This window comes from Cimex lectularius, unplaced genomic scaffold, assembly GCF_000648675.2.
Source record: "Cimex lectularius strain Harlan isolate CLEC.00 unplaced genomic scaffold, Clec_2.1 scaffold156, whole genome shotgun sequence".
Lineage (NCBI taxonomy): Eukaryota > Metazoa > Arthropoda > Insecta > Hemiptera > Cimicidae > Cimex > Cimex lectularius.
The window spans coordinates 235826-250179 of NW_019392760.1; the positions used below are offsets into that span (position 1 = coordinate 235826).

At 36.8% G+C, this 14354-nt stretch overlaps 1 protein-coding gene and 1 non-coding gene across 9 annotated transcripts in view; one reads left to right on the forward strand and one right to left on the reverse strand.

Annotated features, from left to right (window-relative positions):
- LOC106669848 (transient receptor potential-gamma protein) overlaps positions 1 to 14354 on the forward strand; it is a 239892-nt gene that overhangs the window by 81811 nt on the left and 143727 nt on the right. The gene's annotated exons all lie outside the window — the stretch shown is intronic.
- Positions 7770 to 7841, reverse strand: Trnaw-cca. The gene has a single exon. It is a non-coding gene; the product is annotated as a tRNA-Trp (tRNA).

A 14354-nucleotide genomic window follows, 5' to 3' on the forward strand; every position in this document is an offset into this window, starting at 1 on the left:
AAATAAGTTTGTAGGTAGAAATTGTCGTTAATTCGATAAATCGGAAGCATACCTTTGTCCAAAATTCTTTTTTTACAGTTTTAAAGTTGAAAATTTTTCCAAAACTTAAGTTTTTTTTATATTTATCATGTAGGGTGCGTATCCATTTTATATAGTATCCCTTTTTGGACTCATGCCATAAGTAAAGGGATAATAAAACTTTTAAAAAGTTGAATCTGTTTCGTCCAATTTGTACAAAACGGATTAAACGGAGGAACAAATATCAAAGAGTGTAGTAGGATGAAAGGCGGCCAATTTCCATCTGACTTTCACCCTTATTCTAAAGAAGTTCGGCACAATGCGACTTTCTTCCACAATTTTCTTCAATGGTCCTTAGTGGTTTGTCGTCGATCACAAACACAGAGACACGGGATTATTGCGATGGGTTCAGCATCGGAAATATTTATTTCTGAAGTAAAACAAATTACACTGTTGGCGGGAGTCGACGTAAAATTGAATTATAACCCGGAGTAAATCAATTCTCAAACGCTCCTTTATAATGGCGTTCCCTTTGCACAATTAGCAGCATTCATCGCAGCGCCACGCGATAAGAATTTACAAAAGTGGCAATTAAAACATCAAATCAAAAACGCCACTCCTAGAACGGTAAATGAAGGTTTACTGAAAATTTGACCTTGCTCATATTCATTCATCGATATGAACTTAATTTGTTTCATAACCTTACATTTTGTACCGTATCACTGCACAATTCTGAGCGCATGGCAGTGCGCTGGTCAAGGTCCAGCAAGCCGCCATGTGCATCTTTACTCGAACCAATTCATCCGGTTTTTCTCACCCTGATATCTCTATTTCCTCTTAAGATGGGCTTTTAAAATATTAAACAAAAATTAAGCTTAGGCCGCATACGACATTGAAAAAATTTGGGCACGTGGGGGGATATATGATGGCTTTGATTTCTGCGGATCTATTATACCTGCTAGGTTCCGTCCGAACCGTTTCTTTCGGCGGATCTCACTCCCGTGATTTGAAATTAAAAGATAATTAAACTGAAAATAACTTCTGTAAGGTAAAGGTCCCGGGTTCGAATCCAGCGGCCCTGTTCGAACCCGACATACTTCCAAATGGGCTTTTTTTTCAAAAACACCGACATCCCGAGGGTTGATGTAACCTCTGCTGTTGCGAACTTCTAAGTCTTGAAGGAATGCTACTTCGCACCGAAGCAAAGACGTTAGTTCCTCTCGGACGGAAGTCACGACGGGAGCAAGCTATGGGCGCAGTCCCTTATCGGCCCGTTTAGGGATTAGGGACAGCATTTCAACGGGAATATGAATCCTTGCGCCAATTATTTGGGGAGGGGGACAGGGAGAATTTTAAAATTTGCGTTTTTGTCACTAAATGACTCACTGCTTATCAAAATTATAACGCGCTTTCCAAATAGCTAGAAACGTGAAATTCGGTCAAAAGGTAGTTTTTATGTAGCAAGTAAAGGAAAAAATCTGGATTGTAATTTTCCCAAAAATTCAGGTGAGAGGACCATAAAAATTATAAGGCCCTTTCCGTATAGTTACAAGAATGAAATTTGGTATCGGACCGCGGTAGCCGAGTGGTTAGCGAGAGAGACTCTCGGCTCATAGACGCCGCGGTCGTGGGTTCGATTCCCACCGTCGCCTCTAGCCCTTTTTTCACGATAACCCCCCCCCCCAAATATGAACACACATACAGGAATTCGTCACCATGGTTAATATGCAAGATTATAAGGCAAAAAAAAATTTGGTATAAATGGCAGGTCTGATCGTGCAACAAAAGGGAAGAATCAACACTGTTCGTTCATTTTTACTGCTTAACACTTGGCCGGGTTCGGAATGAGGATTAAAACATCAGGACCAGGTGTGTTCAACGAGAGGTGGGTGAATGAAAGGAAGAGAACTCAGAAGAAAAAGAAAAAAGTTCCAGACGCCTCATTGTTCGTAAAAGTAAGAGTGAAGTGAGGTTAGCCACAATGTAGATATCATTATTTTGAAGGCTGAGTTTTTTGGTACGGAGTGAAACTTTTAGGTTTTCTTTTGAGTCTTCAGGTTATCTAAAAAAAAGAACCGACTTGGCCAAAGTATAGATATAATACGTTAATGGGCTGATTTTTAGGGAGAGGGGTCTGGAACCTGGCCCTTTTTTCACTCTTAGGTTTTTGTTGCAAATTAAAATTTACTTCAATAGTTTAAAAATTCAACCTGAAAGTGTCCATTTTTCAATAATCGATCCTTTGAAAAGCCTATTGTGACCGCTAATTCTCAAATAGCAACTGTTAAATCTTTCCAATCACACAATCGCGGCCCGATCTATTTTCCTCAACACTGCCACGTCCTGATAAGAACCGCATTCACCTTCCATTGGACAAAATTTATTGAACAGCTCCCTCCCTACCCATCTAACCAATTTAAGGCAAATTAAATGCAAATACGATATGAAAGCACAGCCGGGTTATGGATTAGCCAATGTAAACAAGTTAAATTTTAAAAATTAATTATGTAAGGATTAATATTTGACTGTAGTTTTAATGTCTTAACAACCTGGTAATACCTAAAGTTGATGGTGGGTGTTTGCAGGTCGGTAAACTTGAGTTGACCAAATTACTTCTTTTAAGTAATTAATCTTTTATGTAAGGTTTTGGTTGAAATGAAAAAGTTAGTATCACGAGCGGGATTCGAACCCACGACCTTCGGCTAAATACACCGCCGCTCTCTACCACTTGAGCTATCGTGACTTAGATCCCCTCGGACACTAACTTCCCATCTCAACGGGGAGCATTAGTGAAGTATACTTCATTTTAATTCATTAAGTTCACTATTTTTCGTGGTCCGCTTGACCAATTAATATCGTACAATTAATTGGTCAAGCGGACCACGAAACTAGTGAATTTAATAAGTTTGAAATGAAGTATACTTCCCTACAGCTCCCTGTAGCCATTTCACTTGTCGCCGAGAATCAAATAGATTACACGATATTTGAAAAATGGCAAAAAGGAGGGAAAATTCCAAAGGACGGTTGAGATGGGAAGTTAGTGCTCGAGGGGATCGAAGTCACGATAGCTCAAGTGGTAGAGCAGCGGGGTATCAAGCCGAGGATCGTGGGTTCGAATCCCGCTCGTGACACTGACTTTTTTATCTCAACTTAAAACCTTAATTAATCTTATGTTGAATCTTGACTCAATGGGTCAGTCTACACAGGCCGGTCTATTTGTTTTTTTATCTCTACATATTTATAGTTCTCTATTCAAAAGAAATTTTAAATCTTCTTGGAAAAAGTTAATTATGTCAATCAGTAGACATATTCAAGATTGCTTTGCCCTGATGATGACTTTACAATAGTTCGAAAGCTTGATAGTAACAACTGAATTTACATTTTTATAAATACGTAACATGATCCAGAATATTGGTCTATATTTCTCGACCTACCTTTTTTCTATCTGCATCTCTATTTATTCGTGTATATTATCTTTTTCTCTCTCTACATACTTTTGCCTCTTTCTGTTTATTTTTAGTGAAGTTGACAAGCAATAAATATCGTGTAGTTTATTGCTTCGGTGCGTTCTAATTTGTTATTCAATTTGGATAAATTTAGTCAATCAAACAACATTCGTATTGTAATTAACGTCGTGTTGTAACTGGTACTGTAATTGTTTCCTATATGGATTTAATCAAGTTGTTAAGTACATTCATTGTTACAATCGTCAATACAGATCAATCATCGCCGCTTTACGTGGTGTTTATACTGGTTTAGGCTGTTTATAAAGGGGGGTATGATACAATTGTCAATATGTCGATGGAGACGGACATCGGTACATTTGCATTAGCATGTGTAAAATCAATCAACCTTTTCGTCCCTTGTATAAATAGTAAAGGTTGCGCCGGACAAGCGATAGCGACGGAGTGGAATGCCGTTTGTATTCATGACGTTCAATGGTCGAGAGCAGTAAACTGTCGTCTCCTAGGGTTGCCGATAAAACGATCGCCCGAATTTACCTTCTGCTGTAGCAATGAATGTTGCTCTTTCCAAGCTAAGATATTCAAAACGGTATCAAATCGCGGAAAAACGTTGAGTCCGGAATACAGGAATTACGTAAATTATTTACAAATATGTTTTACGTTTTTTCAATCCCAGAAGATAAAAACGTGGGGCTTTTTGAACTTATTTAAAGAAGATTAAGCATTTATTTATTCAAATTACATAGTAATAATTTATTTAAGAGAATGCCATTAAAAAGATTCTATTTTTCTCTTACAATCTTTTACAGTTCAAGTAAGGATTTTTGTATAAGGCCTTTGAGTTCAATATACACACACAGGCAAAAAAATTCCATCCAATTGATTTTTTTTTTCAGATAAAGTAAATTCTGCTCTTAGTTTGTCTTTTTGTTTTTATCAATAAATATTCGTTTATAGTATGCTTTAAATTGGGAATATCAATTAGAGGTAAACACTTAATCCTTAATCCAAAACAAGGATAAAAGATTTTTCCGTGTTTACTTTTTACGGAATTTAAAATGTTTATTCAGTCTCATTTGAATTCTGACGCAATAAACTGTTTAGTTTTCATCTTCGTTTTCTTAATTTCAATTTTTAAATTTAAAAATGCCTCTTAATGCTGAGGATATTGCGCGTGGTGTGGCGCTTATTGATGATCCACGTTTCATCAGGTATGCGTTATTGCTATCGGAGTTCCGTACGAAATTCTGCGAGACGCGGTTAGACGTTTTCGAGAAACTAGGCTCTATCATGGAAGGCCCGGTTCTGGACACCCTAGGGTAACAGAACCACTGGATGACCGTGTTTTGCCTTAGAGAATTTTGCGAAACCGGCACTTTACTGTTGTTCAAGCGATTCATCAGCTCCAGGAAGTTCGAGGTGTCCAAATTTCTGAACACACCGGTCGAAAAAGATTAAATCATTAAATGGACTGATGGCTTTTCGCCACGTAAGAAGACCAGAACTGACCAGAACACACGGAGTTGCACGATCGCATTTGGTCGAGAGCACAGTCTTTGGACGATTGGTCTGCTGTATTTTTTGCAGATAAGTGTAGATATGCTTTACGATCTCCAGATGGGGCTGAAAGAGTATCGAGAAGGCGAAAAGAAAGGTACGAAGCTTGTAATTTTTCCCAGAGCCTACCTTTTCAACGTAACTCAGTGAAGGTGTAAGCGCGAATTTCAATGGAGAGCCGCACAGAGTTGGTTGTTGTTCGTGGAGGGCCATTGACGGCCACTCGCTAGGTGGATGAAATCTGGGAACATCATGCGTTGCCTATCCCCGATGAAATCAGCGACTATTCTAATCCACGATAATGCCCATCCACATTTCGCTCGCATAGAACAAACATATCTTCAACAGCCTAACATCAGGTTCTTAGCATGGCCAGCCCGTTTTCCAGACTTGAACCCCATCGAGCATTTATGGGATAACGAAAAACGTTGAATAAGAGCACGTCCATCACTTCCTGATACACTCCACGATCTTGAAAGGTCTCTTCATGAAGAATGGGCTAATCTCCAGCATAGAGACATTTCCAGACTAGTAGAAAGTGTCGTGGCGCTTCGAGATGTAATTAAGACAAGAGGAGTATATACGCGAACCATCCCTAACCATCCCTAACCGTCGCCATTTCAATTGTCGTCGAGAATCCAATCCGATTACACGACATTTGAAAAATGGCAAAAGGAGGGAAAACTCATAAGGTGGGGTTGAGATGAGGAGTTGATGTCCGAGTGGATCGAGGTCACGATAGCTCAGGTGGTAGAGCAGCGGCGTATCTAGCCGAAGGTCGTGGGTTCGAATCCCTCTCGTGCCATTAACTTTTTTTCATCTCAACTAAAAACCTTAATTGAAAATCTAAAACAAATTTTCGTTTTTTTAATTTTTGTTTTCCTTAGCAATTTACATTTTTTTATTCTATTAGACAAAGGCTCAATTATTAAACGTTAACGTTAAATTAATTAAGATTTTTAGTTGAGATAAAAAAGTCAATGGCACGAGCGGGATTCGAACCCACGATCTTCGGTTTGATACGCCGCTGCTCTACCACCTGAGATATCGTGACCTCGATCCACTCGGACACCAACTTCCCATCTCAACCGCACCTTTTGAATTTTCCCTCCTTTTTGCCATTTTTCAAATTCGAGGTCACGATAGCTCAAGTTGTAGAGCAGCGTCGTATCAAGCCGAAGATCGTGGTTCGAATCCCGCTCGTGCCATTGACTTTTTTATCTCAACTTAAAACCTTAATTAATCGTAATATATTAATTGGTCAAGCGGACCACGAAATTAGTGAAGTTAACGTGAAATTTTGATTAATATATGAAAATATATACCAATCAAGTTATATTACAAGTGGGTGGAATTTTTTGCCTTTCTGTGTATAATCATTTCTTATGTGAGTTGGCATCTTTCACCTAATAGTTTTGTCAATATTTTGTATGTCGTGATGCAGACAGTTTGGCATGTAGGCTGAAATTTAATTCAAAATAAAAGATCTTAGTCCAAGATCTAAACGTTCAGAGTTAAAAACCTAGTAAGCTTCTATGGATTACGTCGGTTAAAATTGGATTAGTAGAAAAGGAGGCTCTTTGATTAACTTGGAATTCATTTTGTGAGGTAGGATTTAGGAATAGGTAGTATGTGGGAAAGAATCTGCCCGATCTGCAACCGGCTACCTCGTCGGCCCACTTCTTAATAAGTGTATGCTATTCTACTACCAACAAGAAATAAACTAAAAAAATAGAAAATAAATTAAATGAAACAAAGATTCTACAATAGCTTTGGTGAAAGACAAACTTTGCCCTTTTTCAACGACTAAATGGTTGAAAAAACCTTTTACATCAGGTCACCTTTCAAAAATGAATTAATTTCTGTAAGTAAGATCTCTTACTTCACTCCTTCGGCTGATCATGTATTTTGGGCTAGGGCTGACTTTTTTCTTGGCCAAACATTCATACCTGAAGAAGCAAAACCAGATTGTGTCACGTTTTTCACCCCTAGACAAAAGATATATTAAATATTGGCATAAATAAAAAATAATAATAATCTAAATTGGCATTACCACTTATTTGATTTTTTTATTTTATCCGTACAAACAATTAAACTGGACCATTTGTCATATATATAATAGTAAATAGATTATTTGTATATTTATCTGACAGTAGTAAAAATAATGATTTATAAAAAAATTTCGTGGTGACGAGCCTGTACAGATTGCCACGATACTCCAGGAATGGAAGAAAAGCATAAGAAGCTGCTCCAGCAAAATAGTTCCAACCTAAGAAGAATCGTGGGACTGTTCGAAACGGTTATCGTTAGAACATTATAAACTGTGATATATTTGTGCTAAAAAAAGAAACAATATATAGTGCGTTAATTAAATAATTAAATAATATTTCTAGTATAAATTACTATAATGATAGTTATCCTAATACTATAACCACTTAGTGCCAACCCTGGAAGTAAATGGAATTTTAAACAAAGAAAACTTTTTTTTAGTCACAACAATACTAGATCGCTACAAACAATTTGTTATTGAATTTTAGTTCAATACAGTGGAGAAAAACCATTTGTTACACTCCTACCACAAAACTATCCACTTTCTCACATGAGTCGAAATCTAAATCACGATTCAATATGATTTTAAAAAAACAACATTTCTAATGATATTTTAATCAAAATTAATAGGTTAAGAAAGTTAAAAAAATATAAAAAAACTGCTGTGTCAAAAATAAGAATTGACCCCGACGTGATTTGAACACGCAACCTTCTGATCTGGAGTCAGACGCGCTACCGTTGCGCCACGAGGTCTTATTGCAGTGACGCCCCATCAGCAAACTAATGGATTGTCAGCATGTAATTTCATGTATTTTTCATTATTCAAATTTAGCGATTATGTGACTAAAAGTTACAGGTTCAATTTATTTATTTATTTTAATAGATTAATTATAGATTCATTGGTCAACCGGTTGTGTGCAAGAGGAAATTTCCTCATTTTTATTATAGATAAATTTTAATTATTTAGAACAGAGTAGATGGGAAGTTTGAAAATGTTCGAAAGCAGGCCGAATAAGTACTTTTACTAGAAGACGAAAGGAAGAAATGTGCAACATGATAAAATTTCGCGTTTAGGCAAAATACGAGAAAATATCTTTCATTTTCTTATCGGCTAATTCACAATTGACGTATGTCCACAAAATCAAACAAACGAAAACGGACTGGGAGGACTTTAATTGTATTTCAGTTTACAATAATTCAATTTGTCGATATTCACTTTGTCTCCTCCCATTCTGTTTCGTTAAAACTCTCTTCCTACCGGTCTCTCTCTCTCTCTCTCGCTCTCTCTCTCTCTCTCTCTCTCTCTCTCTCTCTCTCTCTCTCTCTCTCTCTCTCTCTCTCTCTCTCTCTCTCTCGCTCTCTCTCGCACTCTCTCCCTCTCCCTCCCTCTCTCTCTCGCCCACAAACACACACACACACACACACACACACACACACACACACACACACACTTTCTATGTCTTCCTATCTATCTCGTTCTGCCGTTTTCTTACTTCGAGAGATGGCTAAATCAGCAAAATTTGGGTGTAAAAAAAAGGCAAAACTGTTATCGGAATCCATCGTCAATCTTTACAGTGTCATGAGTTGGACCAAATAATCGTTAGATTATAAGAAGAAAATTGTTTTTTCGTTTGTATTGGACAAAACTGAGAACATACCGTTTGATGACTATTTTAATTAATTATAATCATCAATCTCGTTGAAAAAAATTATTCAACCAGTTGCGCTTAATTTATTTAGTAGTTTAGACGTATCAACTATATCATTTGCTGCGCGCTCAACAACACGATTGAAGGGCGTTCATTTCATTGAAATCAATGAGCACGTCAAACCCGTGCCGAAGGAAGGCCCTACACAGAATTTTAATGGGCTGGTGCAAAAATAATGCAGGTTTTGAAAAGGGCAGTCAAAACTATTTTTAATTTTTATAAAATAAATAAAATTTATTGAAACATTTTACGTCTTTGCCAACGTGTAATATGCGCTTTTATTCTGCTGACATAAAAATCTTTTTTACGACTCACACTAATGTTTTGAAAGGCGTTTTCGGCTTCACCACGTTCTCTAAAAATTGTATAGCTCAAGAAATGATCAAACTGCTGAAAAAACTGAATGTCCGTAGGCGAGAGGTGGGATGAATATGGAAGATGCGGTAAGGTTTCATATCCAAAGTCCTTACGTTTCCGCAGGGTTCCACATATGGCCTGGTATTTTCGTGAAGAAGAATCGGCCCCTTACAGTTTAACAATGTTGGACAAAGACTTTGCAGTTTCCCGTGGATTTTGTAAATTTCTTGGCAATGTTTCTCTGCTGTGCTAGTTTCGCCATAATTCAGGAAATTATAATGAACAACCCCAGCAGTACACCACCAAACAGTCACCATAACATTTTTTGGTTTCGGGAAGTGTTTTGGCACTTCATTCTTGTCCAATCACTGACCTGTACGCCTCCTGTTATCGTACAGAATCTATTTCTCATCGCACGTGATGATTCGATGAAATCGTTTTGGTGGCGTAATAGAAGAGACTTGCAAATTTCAAAGCGTCGACGAATTATTTAGGTTTCGGTTAGCTCGTGAGGTACCCATTTGTCGAACTTCTATACTTTATCAATTTGCTCCAGATGGCGAACAACGGTTGAGTGGTCAACACCAAGCTCTTCCGCAATGTCCCGTGTTTTCTTGTGTGAATTTTCTTCATTCAACGTTTTGAGTTGGTCGTCGTCCACAACTGACGTCGAGATCTCCAAGACGCAATCTCTGAAATAAGTGCTGCACTGTGCGGTTTGGGCCGCACTTCACTCTTATAAAATTCAATATGAACTAAGATCCATTAGATTTCGTGATCCGATTGACAAATAACATCTTTCAATTAATTACTCGTTACGTAAGGTATTGGTTGTGATAAAAATGTCAGTGCCACGAGCGGGATTCGAACCCACGACCCCCGGCTAAATACGCCGCTGCTCTACCACTTGAGCTATGAAGTATATCTTCACTAAAGCTCTCCGTGGTCATTTCGTTTGTCGCCGAGAATCAAATAGATTACACGTCGTTTGAAAAATGGCAAAAAGGAGAGACAATTCGAGATGGGGAGTTGGTGTCTGAGTGGATCGAAGTCACGATAGCTCAAGTGGTAGAGCAGCGGCGTATTTAGCCGAGGGTCGTGGGTTCGAATCCCGTTCGTGACACTGAATTTTTTATCTCAACCAATACCTTAGATAAAGATAAACTAAAATTAATTAAGGTTTTTAGTTTATATAAAAATGTCAATGGCACGAGCGGGATTCGAACCCACGATCTTCGGCTCGATACGCCGCTGCTCTACCACCTGAGCTATCCTGACCTCGATCCACTCGGACACTAACTTCCCATCTCAACCCCACCTTTTGAATTTTCCCTCCTTTTTGCCATTTTTCAACTAAAAACCTTAATTAATTGTAATGTATTAATTGGTCAAGCGGACCACGAAATTAGTGAGAATAAACTAAAACGTTTTGTATTAAAGATAAACAGTAAAAGATTTTTATTATAATCTGTAAATTTGATTTGAGGATTTAGCTTTGTTTATAAGACAAGCACCTGCGAAAATAAAACAAATTTTCAAATCCTGCATTAATTTTGCACCAGAGACGAGAAGCATAACACCGAAATTTCAACAAGCCTACTAAACTTCCTGTTTAATGCTGGAAAAAATTACCAACGAATAATAAATTCTGAAGGACGTCTCGTGCAAATCGTGCAAAAACGTCCGATGTTTGAATCAATAATAGCTGTTAAACTCGCAGACATTTTAATAAAACTTTCTTGGAATCTTTTGTTTTCGGTCTGTTTGGAACGAAGTTTTACAATATTTTATTAAAACATTGTATATAATAATAAAATATCGTATAAAATATATTCCAGTGCCCTTTTTTATATATATTAGAAATATTCACGATATTTGTGGTCACCCTGTTAACTATGTGAAATCATGCTTGATCGAGAAAAATTATGTAGGTCTGCTGGAATCAGCTAATTTCGTAGGTTTTCTCATATCAGGTGATGGGCATCCGTCCAGATTGCAAATATCAAAATATTGGTCACAGTCAGACAGTTTCTGGTCTTCATTAATTTCTATCGACGACACGAATTAGTAATTCGCGGTTACTAAAATCACCTAAAACCTTGATGTAGCCCAATAGGGGTATTCACGATGTTTGTAAAATGTTAACTCGTGTTAACTCGAATAGAGAAATGTCCACTAAGATCGTGAACGCTCCCTTCATTTCTTAACATGTTAAACGTTAATTTTTCCGCAATTCTGCGCGTGGCATTGGTAGAAGCAAAACTAGTGGTAGAACCAAACTACTAAGTGCTAAAATCCTTGTTGTTGTTTATTTTGGTTTTCTTTTATGTTAAATTGTAAGATGAGAGAAGGTAATAAGAGAAGAAAATTAATCAACTCTTTCATTTAAAATGGTTCAATCCCTGCCGACATACCTAACGTGTATCCTTAAGGGACCCAAAGACGATCAATATTATTGCACAATACAGATTGCACAATAATTTGACGGTTGCCCCTTAACGTTCAATAATAATGTACAAAACTTTGTTTGTGCAATGAACTTGAATAGCTTGAAGGCGATATTGAAGTTTGTGCAATATTTTACCACTTGTTGGTACTTCACAAACTGACTGATATTGCGCAATAATGCCAACAGACAGAGCAATACTTTCCACGTTGTACAATATATTTTAAACTTTTCGTCAATCATGCAATGTATTGCACAAACTTTCAATATCGTCTACACACGATCAATTACATTGCACAACCCAAAATATTGTGCAATAATATTGATCGTCTATGGGCCGCTTAACGTCTAACAGCCTACAACTTTATAGGATAAGGGTTGTATCTATTATGAATGAGCGTATAAGAATAGGTCAGAAATTAACAAAACAAATGTATTGGTGTGATTTAATTAATGCGTATTTAGGAATAAAAATACGTGTAAACAAAAAACAGCTGTTCAATTCATGGCTGCCATGTCGATTACCTACGCCCTAACGGATAGCAAAGTGACTAGATTTTCGACTTAACATCTTACATTGGCCATGACCTATTAGATCGAGCAATGTTAACTAGCCGATTCTTACATGTCTACCTCACCATTTTCTCTCGATCTAACAGGACTTAAAAGAGTTAACAAGGTGAACACAAAGATTGGGAATACCCCTATTATATGAAATGTTGATTTATATAGAGTAGTCATTTGGTTTCTCATGTGGATACGTATTGAATGATAATTGTTTAACTGCACGTCCATTTGATGTTATTTCTACATTAAATGTATGTTTACATTAAAACACACGTTGCATGTAGATAAAAGCAAACACGCAGGTGGTAATCAAGATAAAAGCAATATATCTAAATTGTATTGTTATTTCACTATTATTTTAAACTTTTATTACCTAATAGGTGAAAAAGTTAAAAAGTATAAAAACGTTTGATAGTAACAGGTTTGCCCATCGTGATCATCATAAACATAACTACATTGTATAACTTTTAAGTGAATATATAAATGATAACTAGTATTACAAAGTCACAATCACTACCCAACGTTAGGACGGCGGAAAGAAGATGAGTATTAAAAAGAGCAATAAATCGGAATAAACGCAGCGTAAACAACGGATTGGTCTTGGCTTTGTATTCCAGGGGGTCTATATCCGCTGGTCTCTGCCCTGGAGGCAATATATCCGGTTCCCCTGGAGGCACTTGGAAAATTGCCAGCGTCTGGAAGGGTGGCTTTGCCGAGTGCGAGATGTAAGAGGCTGTGGGCGGAGTCAGGGTTTGAATTATATTTTACAAAAAAAAAGTTATTATCCATGCGAACAACTCAAACGCAGACGTGCAAAAATTCCCTAATCGATTGGAAAACCGAACTTCTATCGAAATTGTCAAAATCTAATGTCTGCTTTGATTACGCAAAAACCAACTTCAATAAAACTATAATCAAATAGTACAAACTGATATGTCAACTGCATAAAAAAATTATAAAAATCTAAAATTTTAACACGTGTTAAAAAAACCGCTAGTTTTCTCCCAAAGCAGAGCCAAATTACCACATGATTGAAATTTTGTGAATTTTTTCCACATTGCACATTTGAAGAAAAAAGTGAGGGAAATTATTGGGTTGTCCGGAAAATAATGCAGGATTTTGGTATTAAACAAAAAAAAAGAAACTAGTTACTTTAAAGCAATGTTCTTTAATCAAAATAATTTCNGATATTATGTATCTATAGATATCAAAAATATCTCACATGCTCCTTTTTTTCCTTCCACCTGTTTCTCCTCAGTTTTCATCTCAGGTATTCTCCTCTCTCTCTCTCTCTCTCTCTCTCTCTCTCTCTCTCTTTCTTTCTCTCTCTCTCTTTCTTTCTCTCTCTCTCTCTTTCTCTCTCTCTCTCTTTCTCTCTCTCTCTCTCTCTCTTTCTCTCTTCTCTCTTCTCTCTAAATATTTTAAAGAAGACTATTTTCATTCCTTCTATCTTTCTTCCTATATTAAAAAAGTGGCCAAAAAATAATCGCTGTATCTGAACTGGAGTCACCATTGCGCCACGGGGTCTTAGTGCAGTGCAGTTCAACAGCCTAAAATGTTGACATGTAATTCGATAGATTTTTTTAGTATTGAATTAGTATATGGCAAAAGAAGATACAGGTTCCATTAATTTATTTTTATAACATAATTATAGACACTTTAATCAACCTGCTGTGTACAGTAGAGTAGCCAATTTTCTGTTATTTGCTAAAAAATAATTTTAATTCATTAATAAAGAGTACAATAGAAGTTTTAAACTGATCAGAAGTAGAGTACTTTGAGCATTTATACCGATAGAAAGGTGCAACAAGATTAAGTATTTTGGAAGAATTTGAGAAAATGTGTTTTATCGTCTTTATAACTTATTCATAGAGTTACTTAAGTCCAAAAAACACGGACTTGGGCGACTTTGTTTTTCATTTTTCAATAATTCCATTTTTCTTATATTCATTATCTGTCTGCCTATTTTCTTCCTCTTTCCCTCTCTCATACTTTCTCCCTCCCACACCACCTCGTAAAGCCTTTCTCTCTTAATTTGCCCTCCCTTTATCAGATTTTATCTGCTTACCTTGTTTTCGATTTTTTTATGTGAGAACATCCCTTTTTGTTTCTATTATTTTCGCTCTTTACGTATCTATGTATCCATCTATCGATCGATCTATCTATCATCTATTTATCTCTATCTAT